Raw genomic sequence first — 10,690 nt, forward strand, 5'->3', positions numbered from 1 at the left:
AAGCACAAGCATATCATCTCTGACTCAGAAAATCTATGGATCCTCACAAAAAAAACACTGAGAAAGTGCTAATGTATTACCATTACACTGCTCCCTACATCTGTCCTGATGACTGTGGACAGATATGCTGGTCTGACACAGACCAGTGATTTCAATTTCCTATTTGGAATAGAAACAAATGCTAAACACTGTATTTGAGCAGAGACAAGTAGGACTCCAGCTCAGTGCTTGAGCAGAACTGTCTGGACTGTATGCTGTTCCCATGACAGACACACACAGGTCTCTAGTTACCTCATTCCACAAATGGTGAGGTAAAAAGCCTTCTAGGAATAACCTTCCTTCTCTTCTTCTCAAGGCCAAGATTGGCATCAACAATATATCACATTGTTCACAAAATTCACCTTCTCTTTCCTTTCCTCCTCTCTTCTCCCTGTCTGCTGCATTCAGGGAACATCCAAGCACATGCAAAAGTGCTTGCAGGCAGCACCATTTCACAGCAATTGAACCTCTATGCTACAACAATCTTGCAGATTTCACTTTTCACCCCTGAGGCATTCATTACTTTAAAATACTTTGTATATATTTGATATTTTCCTCTTTTAAAAAAGACCTTCAGGTAGATATGTCAGCAACTTACATTGGAAATAGGAAAGCAAGTGGATTGATAACATTAGAAAATTACCTGCTGTCTGGATAGGCTTGACATAAAAGATGTAAAGCTCAGAAAGCAATTCACAGTACTTGATCATGAGACTGAGCTCAGTCATTCAGATATAGCCACAGATTTCTTTACCTTCTGATCACTTCACAAATCACATTACCATAAGGCACTGAACTTCCATTGACAATGAAACGTCTTATGAAAAGTAACACAAAGCACAGGCCAGTCAAACTGATTCTAATGCATATATTACTTTTCCCAGTAATAAAAACTTCAGACTACTGCCCTTCTCTGAGTGCACTTCAGACAGAGGAGGTAGTTACTTGACTAAAAAACACCACTATTCACTATAATGAACATCTTCATAATTATTTACATGTTGAATTAGTTATTTTTATCAGTTTTTCATTCTACTTGCAATTCTGCAGACAGCTGTACTGATAGCAAATTCATGCTGAGACGGTTTTTAACAGACACACCTTGCTTCCCTAAAATTCCCACTCACAACAAAAGGCTAAAGAGATTGGGGAAAAAAAAAATAAAAGTCACAGCATGGGAATGACTAAGATAAAAATGGAGAAGCAAAGGAATATTCTTGATGCTTTTATGCCATAGAACAATACACAGTAATCTTACTTCGGAACCTTAACAGTGAATGAGCAAGATCACAAAGTATCTGATAAAGCAGAGAGAGATACAGATCAATAACCAGACACTAAGAGATAATCTATATTAACCTTAGGAACAGAGACAAAAGCTCCATCTACAACTCTCCAAACACAAACCTACAGGGAAAAACAGAAAACACAGCAAGTTTCAATACTTTTAAATTTACCATATCTTTCCTTAATAAAACTCTATAAATTATTTTTTATTTATCACTTTGTTTGTTTCTTCTTCACTGCTTACATAGTGTGACCATTTGACTCCACCCCTCCCCAAAATTATCTTTTACTGAGTTTTGTCCATGAGGATTTTGGATACTTTAAATTTGCATTCAGGTGTTTTAAATCCTGAACAGAAACAGCAGCATCTGCAAGGGAAGATGCTTTCATGACTGCATTTCACTTCAATCTGTTTCGTGAATTTGCCCAGACTAGAAGGTGGCACGGGATGGGGGGGGTGGTTTGGGATAGGAGATTGTAGCTGTAAGGTTTAAGGTTGGAAATAACAGGCAGGGGAAAAAAAAAAACACAAGCCGGGGGGGGGGGGGGGGGGGGTGGGGGCAGAGTGGGGGGGTGGGAAACTGTTTCAGGTCAGAGTAGAATTTGTGAAGTTGCCCCAACACACTATGGGGACACATGCTTTTGGGCAGAATTGCTGTTCTTATTGTAATTTCCCCTCTTAAGCGTTCAATATGCAGAAAAACACCCCCTATACTAAATCTGTTTGCTTTATGTAGCTACATCATTATGTTTCTGGATTAATGAACAGCCTATATCTATTTAGCAGTACAAATTGACGCATGCCTTGGACACTCCTTTGTTAGTAAACCAACTCTGCTTCAAAGGAAAAGTTAACAAGTAGCAGTAAGTCTTAAGTAGGAGTTGTGCCCATCATTAAGAAAAAGTAGTGAGCATTTTAGGAGACATGACTGGTAACTCACTAAAGGTTATGAGTTCTCCTGTGCTTTATGATAATACACTACAGGTACAGCTCAAGAAGTGACCTAAGTGACACAAGATATAATTTGATGGATAGAGGAGAATGCACAAATAGTGTGCTCCAAAGTTGTAAGTCTCCTATTACAGGGGACATAGCACATAATCTCCCTATTATCAACACTTAAAAAAAAAGGCAAAAAAAAAAGCACAGCCTTCTATTAATGTCCGTTAAGGGCAAGATGCAAGAAGTTGAGGCTTCACTATTCCAATACTATTTTAAAAATATCTAGAGAAATTTTATATGTACTTCTAGGAGAGGGGACTTACTTTTCAAAATGCTGATAAAAGTGAATTGAATTCCCCTGATCAATTGTGAGGAATGACTATACTGACTCATGCCATTTCTTCAACCATTTCAGAATCAAAACCAAACTGTGGCCCACTAGTGGCTCTAAGGTGATGCTGGAAGAGCAATTTCATCTTCCATTTCATTCTCATTTTTCATCTTATCACACATACATACACTGAAAATACATAACATTATATACCTACATAACAGGGAAAATAAAGGACGACATTCAAGCATTTCTGGCTGAATTTATTAGTCAAAGTGCTTAAATTCCCTGCTGATATAATCTTTTACAAATATTGCTCATCTAGGGTTTTTGCTTTCCAACTTAATGTAATTCAGAAGAAATACGAAAAAGCATCTATGATTCCTGATGATAACCCAAAATAAATGGGACCCATATAACCTGAAGTATAAAGTTGTCTCCTTCTGTGTCAGTGAAATGTCATTGGCATATGTGGAAGCATGTTACTCTTATTTGAGCTCAGAATGTAGTCACACGTTTCTTTTTAGAGCAGCGCAAGTAAGCCTGTTTTTTATGAAGCTTGTATATACAAGGCTGTTGCCATTTTGTGAAGCCAAAAATCAATACAGTCTGGAACAGACTTGAACATTCTCTAGTTATTGAGGTTTTAAACCTCTCCTCTCTTCTAATTCTTTTGAAATTGCTCCCACTTGCACCACAAGATTCTTCATGACACAAAAAATTATATTCCTTTTCCCCAAAGTTCTGTTTAGTAGTAAACACCTCCAACAGTTCTTCAGTTTTGAAGAAAATATAGTGCCTGACACATCTTGGTTAAAATATATCATGATCAAAGATAAGTCCTCATCATGAAAAAAACAGTTCTTTGTAAGATGCTTAGGAGGATAAAACTTTTTGTGTGACAGATGGCACAATAAAACAAAGTAACGTTGTAGGAAACAAGCAAATACAGCAGTCTTTTATTCTTCTAGTCACTGATGATAAATGGAGGAAGAAAAGGGAAATAATTTATATGCATTGATCTTGACACATCAGCTTTGGTGCATGCAACACTTTAAGCACTCAAAATTAAAATAAATAAATAAATTCAAACCCAGTCTTATCAGGTCTGTATCAAATGGATTTGTCAATGCTTAGTTGAGTTATATTATAAATTACTGTTGCATATTAACTTGTCTCTTGAGATTTACTTGTGTATCTGCAAGCCTCAAGCAGTGAAATACTGTACCCTCAGTGTCACTCAACTTCCTGGCATAACAATGCTGCTTCTCCTACACTCCAGTGTTCCCAACTTTTACTGGCTAATACTACATTGACATCATTTTTCATATCAACACAGTAAGGCTACTGAGACTACAGACAAGGAGATGTAGTGGAGCCATCATTACCTGAACACAGCCTTGAAGGATTCTCTGTTCCTTGTCCCCATCCCACCACCAAAGTCCCATTCTCTGTTGGTCCCTTCTCTCACCTCCAGCAGGGTCTGACGCTCAGAGGAGCAAGAGTTGCCATGCTTGGCCAGACACCTTTTGCATTTTCAAAATCTGACTATAAAAAGTATTGGACTGAGTAAGTCAAAAGAGATTAAAACAAAATGTGTGTTCAGTAGGCAGGCAGATTGCATGGAACTGGTCATTAAACGAAGCCAGGTCATGCATTCTGTCAGACTTCAGCTATTCAGTTCTGCTTTCTTGACAAGCAAGTGAAAGCTTTACACATAAATTTACCAAGTCGATTCCTAATGCACAAAATACTAGTAACACAAATATTAGCCAAGTTTACAGAGGTTGTAATATCTGTATGCTACACAGGAAAAAAACGTAATATTATTTTCCTAAACTACATATTTTAAACCCTCTTTAATGTATCTTAAGAATAGAAAAGAAGTTCCCAGTGACAGCATCAAAAGCATGACTCCAGTGCAATACATCAACAATGCTTGCACCTGCCATTTTCAAGCCTAACTTCTTGTTTGCCTGTCTTTCAGTTTTGAAGAATAAAATATGATAGCATTCTTACATCTCGGTTCCTGTAACAGAAGCATTGGCCTTGCCCCTGTTTTACAGGAAGATTCAACACACACCATCAGACAAAACGTATCATGAGCTTTCTCGTACATATATCATCACAAAAATGTGGCACCTTAGGAATATTCAACATAGCCCATGAGAGGAAAATGCTCAGTCTGAACACCAAAAAAATTACAAAAATATTAAGGGTTTTGCCATTATAGCAATGGTCCACACAGAAATACCAAAGAAGAAACATGTTGCTTGATTGACACATACAAATCACCATCTCCAGGATGGAAGGAAGAAAAAACCCTAGAAGCCCTACCATATCTCACCCCAATCCCTACCCTAGGGACTGCTGAAGCTAACACTTGTACTGAATAATTCCTCACAAAAGGAGTTCTTCCTCCAGTCAGATGAAACCTTTGAAGGTATAAATGGAAACAAGCAAGAGAATCTGACCCTAACCCAAGATATATGGTTTATTACCCCTACAGAATTAGAGATATTTCCATTAGTTGAGTATACATTATTTTATTTGCACTCTGTGTTTCATGACGTAAACACAGAGTGACTTATCTGCTCACAAAATGGTACTTTTCTTCTCTGTGTTCAGTACCTTTGTGCATACAAAATTCTTTCAGGAGGATTACTTAAAGAATGGGGGAAGAGACAGGGTGTCTATGGTTAGAGGAACTTGCCCCACCTAGAATCACACATTTCAGACTGTTCCACCAGAGTATATCAATCTATGAAGTGTCTAATACATCCTACAACAGCACAATCAGCTTTAACTGGAGATCTAGAACAGATCCACATGAGAAGGCTGAAGGAACACTCTTGGTTACTAACACATTCAGTTCTTGGTAATCTCATGAAAAGCAATGCTGAACCAAAGTTCAGATCTCACAATATTTGCACCTTTTGCAATAATGAAAAATATGCTTTTAGAGACAGCTCTACCAGAAATTGTAGCATATTAAAGTATAAATACTAGCAATACCCTAAAACGCCACAAAAAAAAGCAGAAGAGAGATGGTGTTAATTTTCAGTCCTACAGACTACACCTTTTTAATTAACCTTTCTAGGATCAATTGTATGCATTTATCTCTCGAAGCATCTTCTCAATCCTAGCCCAAGAACATGAACAGTGAAATTGTCAGGGAGAAGGAACACACAATTGAGATCATGAATTGCATTAGTTTTCCTACAAGACACCTAAAATAATGTCATCCACAGATGAGCAACACATAAACAGAACCAAGCACTCCTCTGACTTGACAAAAAAATTAACAAGTCTCTATGCTGAGATTCAGATCATCAGTTACAGTGTAAGTAATACAACACCTCTAAATCATGTCCAAAAATCTGCTGATCCACTACTGAAACACACATATGTGAACTGAAATACAGCCTGTATTTATCTACCATTTAGGATAGGAAAAGAGAAATTTGTCAATCTGAAGGGCAAATTTTTAAAGAAGAATTTAACAAGAATAATTATTCTGTTTCTTCTAAGACTCTGGAAATTATGAATACACAAGACTGCCTGCCTTAAAAAAAAAAAAAAGCAAAACAAAAACAACCATCCACACAAAAACAATCCCCTTTTGTCTTACTATACAATTCACCTTTAAAATATAAAAAGTGCATTTTCCATTTTTCTTAAGTTGGACAGCTTTTTTCCCCACCCCTCATTGAGATCTTTCCTGTACTTTGAATGCCTTCAAATGCAGATTTGGTCAATTTCTCATTTTCAGTGATTTACACATATTTCACTTCCTGATGTGCATTATTCCTGGCATTCATCTAAGGTAAGGCTGGGCAAATATACAATAGATTCCCTTTTTTCAAATATTGCTAGTGAATAACTGAAGGATTAGATTTCTGGTTCTGTAATGACATAATTTTAAAAATCTATTTGGATTTTCAGACCCCATGCTTAGGGAATGGTCTTACTTGCTAGGAAACAGATGTTGAAAGAAAATATTAGCAAATCACAAACTTTATTAATATTAATGGTGCAAGTACACAGTGACTGCAGTCCTCATGTACAGCTAAACTACATTTTTCACTGAATTCTATAGATCAGAAAATAAACAACAGTTTGCACTCTTAAGCCACAGTTAGAGCAGCCTCTGTCCTCCCAAAGTTTTACAAGATCCTGCAAAGCAGGGATCAATGGACTATTAAATTTTTTTCAGAAGCCCCTCTTCTGAATTTATCTCATAAATTGGCCTAATACAGTCTCAAGAACTATTCCACCAGCATAGTCGTATTTCCTTGTCCTGTGTAAGAACTTCCAGTACACACTTATCCCAACATAAGCAAAGAGTAAAGCAGAACACGCCTTGGTCAACTCTTATTTGCGAAGCACATGAAGTGGCCTTCATCAGTGCCATAAGCACATCATAGACTTCATCCAGCATTTACAATTTCAGAGCAAGACTTTCTTAGATTTGTACCTCTTTTGAAGAAAGCATCAACTTCAATTTAGCAAAAGGAAACAATCTTCATAAAATTAACTGAAATAACAGAACCTTTACTATCCAGTGATGTGATTTTCAAAATCCTACCTTTATCATCACCAGTCTTCCAAACTAGGCAAAACATTCCAATCCTCAAAGCAGGGTGCTTCAAATCCTCTTCCATCCAGTGAAAACCACACATGCAACTCCTAGAAAAATTTTAAAGGAAAATACAGTTCAGAGAAATTATAGTTTATAACACTTTCTGACATTCCATGTAGGAAAACGCAAGAGACCTCTCCTCAAATCAGGGACAATCTTACGAAAGTACAGATAGTTTCCTTGAAATACAAACTACATGAATTCACATTCACCTGCAGGACCACAATTCCGATTTCAAATATAATAACTACTATGCAAAACTACCTTTGCCATTAGTTTGAAAGACAACAAGACCTAGTTTATTTTTTTTTAATCAAAACATAATGTGACACAAACAAGGTTTAATAAACAAGCAAATTTCTGAAACATTGCAAAATATAACATTGGTTTCCAGAGAAGTGTTATAGCCTAATAACTCACAGAAACAGGAGAAAATGTACTACATTCTCTGACAGGTAATTTAGGATTTGAAAGGGACTGTTGACATAATTCTTACGATAGCGCTATCTCCAGGTTTTTAAAATGGAACTTGATAAATACAGTAAAACTTCCTGTGATGTGATACAATAGCAAGATAGCAGGACCACAGAACTCATAACTTCCAAATACTCTAGTCTCTCATTCTATGTTTTCATTTATCATCTTTAACTGATCACCCTAGATAACCTAGAAAAATGCTTCTCTGGCAAGAAAGAAAGAACAAACCAACAAAAGTAACCTATCAGTTGGAAGAAACTGTATTTTGGGTATCTGTTTTGATCTCACATATTAATATCATCAGCTTTTGAACTACCAGTGGTAGGCAGTCACAGATTATAGGAAAAAGCTCCTTATAATTTGGAATGCACTCATTTACCTATGAAGATTTAGACAAAATATTGCTATTTATTCTAAACCTTGAGAAACTTTTAAGTACTTTGAATTTAGTTATGAGGCCAAACTTGAGGAATAATTTTTTTAAAAATGCAAAATTCACAGGTCTCTATGCATCACACAAATTGCAAAATAGTTTGTAATTACACATCTATGATGGGAACCAAAATAACCATGCACGCAAGAAATCTGAAAGGCAAAAAGCACTTTTGATAGAACCAATCCTAACTAACTAAAATAAGCACAGAAAATTTGCACACAAAATAATCAGCAAACAAATGTACAGAGATTAAAACAGGTAAGAAGAAAAAGGTTTTATTTTCAGCTATATATTAATAAATTACTGTATTACAGAAATATCCAATGCTATTACTAACCAACAATGAAAGAAACAACAACTGAAAGAAAGAACACATAAGGACTATAACTAAGGACAACATGTTGTACTCCCACAGACTGCACAGGTAACTGCAGCAGTTCTTCAGTGGGGAGGGAAGGCTTTTTTAACTGTTGGGGGAGGCAACACCAAGTTCAACCCTTTTGGGAGGAAGCTGAGCAGAGACAATGCAGCTCTGCTGTAGGATCTGCAAGCAGGCTGTGGAACAGCTGCATTCAACCTGTGACTCAACCAGCTGGGTCTTATGGCCATGATGGGGAGGGGGAGAAAACCACAACAACCTCCTCCCACCAAAAAGACCCCCCAAAAAACACACCACAAAACACCCCAAACCCACCCAAGGAACAAAGCAAAAACAGATTTAAAAAAGTAGCTTAATTTTTACTGCCAAAGTTGTCATCTCAGTGTTTAAAGCAGACAAGTCTCCAAATACAACAAAATGGTGCAATAACTTCTAAAACTCGCCAAGTGCAAGAAAACATCTTTCAGGCTAAAGTCAGTAATGACAAACACATGAAGCAAAACTTTGTAAAGCAACACAGTGATTAAATCTGAGTACTGTGCTTAGCCTTCCAGATAACTCCAGTGCCAGACAGTGTGGCTGGTATCCTTGTGGCTGTAGGCTTTGAAAATTATTCCCTTTGAAGAGGATTTCTACTCTACATCTACCAATAAAGATTATTCCTTTTTTCTTCTCTTGCTCCTACTGCAGTGGAATATCCCTGCCAGAGTAATGCATGACCATATACCTGCACAGTTACTTTGCAAAAGGAGTTTTAGAGCATGTAGCTTTATACTAAATTTATACAAACAGATAAGTTAGTGATACAATAATGTATGTTTGCAAGAAAGATTTGAAAATGAAATAGTATATTTTTAAAAAAACCCAACATATTTTTTGGTTCTCTTACAAGATGGCGGGCCAAAGTATCAAACAATGGATCAGTATTCAGAGGTAGCAAAATTAAACTTGAAGTTCTTCTAAGTTGAAGAGCAATAAAATCTGACAGCTTTGGGTGTTTTGTTGTAGTATCTTTATTGTCATTTAGTTAAAAAATCTTGCAAAAAAATTCTTCCAGGAGTTAAGAACTAGAGCTCTTCTAACTTCTTTATTTCTCTCTAGTCTATTAATATGACCCAGAAGTTCCAGCAGGAACCAACTCTTAACAGCCTCTACCTAATGAAAGTAATGATTGAACTTAAATAGAACTTCCCATGTTTCTGTCAAATCTTCAAAAATGCCTGGAAGTTTACGTTATAAGACACTCTGAATTGCACAGTGTTTTCGAGAACACTTAGGCTTAAGTACAAAAGGGATATTTGATAAAAAATAAAATGTAAAAATAAAATAAAAATAATTTTAAAAAATCTGTCTTTCAGTCCAGGCATTTTTCTGTGCATTGGAACCCTGAGAAGCCTTAGAAAGATCATACACATCCCAACACAGAGAAAAATCACTGTGTGACTCTTCAAAAGAATAGTCTTTTTTTTTCTTGGCAGCAGTCTATGTTCATAAACAGGACAAAAGTTATTGAGGGACTGAAAAATGGTATTTGATAAGGATTCAAACACTCAATATGTGACATAGCTTAAGCAATGACAGACAAATGAATGGTGATCTAAAAAAAGGCACAGTATTAACAAAAGTTAGAGAAATGTTACATTGTCAAAGATGAAAATATAAAAAATGAGATGTATGAATTATTTAGGTAAATGAACAGTTACTAAAAAGATAAAAAAAAATCATTGAATTCTAGAAATATTTCTATTCTTTTAGCAATTTTATTTTTACTCTACTTGACTGCACTTCGTGTGACACAAAGACCATTACTTGCTGCGAATAACACAAGATTGAGTGAACAGTCCAAAATTGTACTATGCAATATTGAATTTGTGAGAGAAAACTTCCTCTTTTTTTTTTCCTCTGTCTCTAACTTTTTGGTGTTTTTTTCCTCTATATTTTTGGTGTATGAGAGCATGTGTGTATATATATAAAAATTCATTGATACGTAATGACTAAACAGAACTCTTTACAACCTGTTCACAATTAAAAGGCACAGCCTGGAATAAGCTGACCTGTATCTTACAAGTCCATTAACATATACCTCCTTCATTAAAGATGAAACCATTTATGACAAGGCTAAACAGAAAATCTGTCCAAGTCTGTCAGATGACACT

At 36.1% G+C, this 10,690-nt stretch overlaps 1 protein-coding gene across 1 annotated transcript in view; it reads right to left on the reverse strand.

Moving 5' to 3' along the window:
• The window catches only part of CDH11 (cadherin 11), a 234,347-nt gene extending 227,137 nt beyond the window's left edge, over nt 1-7,210 (reverse strand). Inside the window, exon 1 of the mRNA XM_051629468.1 lies at nt 7,189-7,210. The gene's annotated coding sequence lies outside the window, so the exon portion shown is untranslated. The remainder of the gene's footprint in view (nt 1-7,188) is intronic.
• Nucleotides 7,211-10,690: the final 3,480 nt, after the last annotated feature.

The sequence above is a fragment of the Apus apus genome, chromosome 11 (assembly GCF_020740795.1).
Source record: "Apus apus isolate bApuApu2 chromosome 11, bApuApu2.pri.cur, whole genome shotgun sequence".
Taxonomy (NCBI): Eukaryota; Metazoa; Chordata; class Aves; order Apodiformes; family Apodidae; genus Apus; species Apus apus.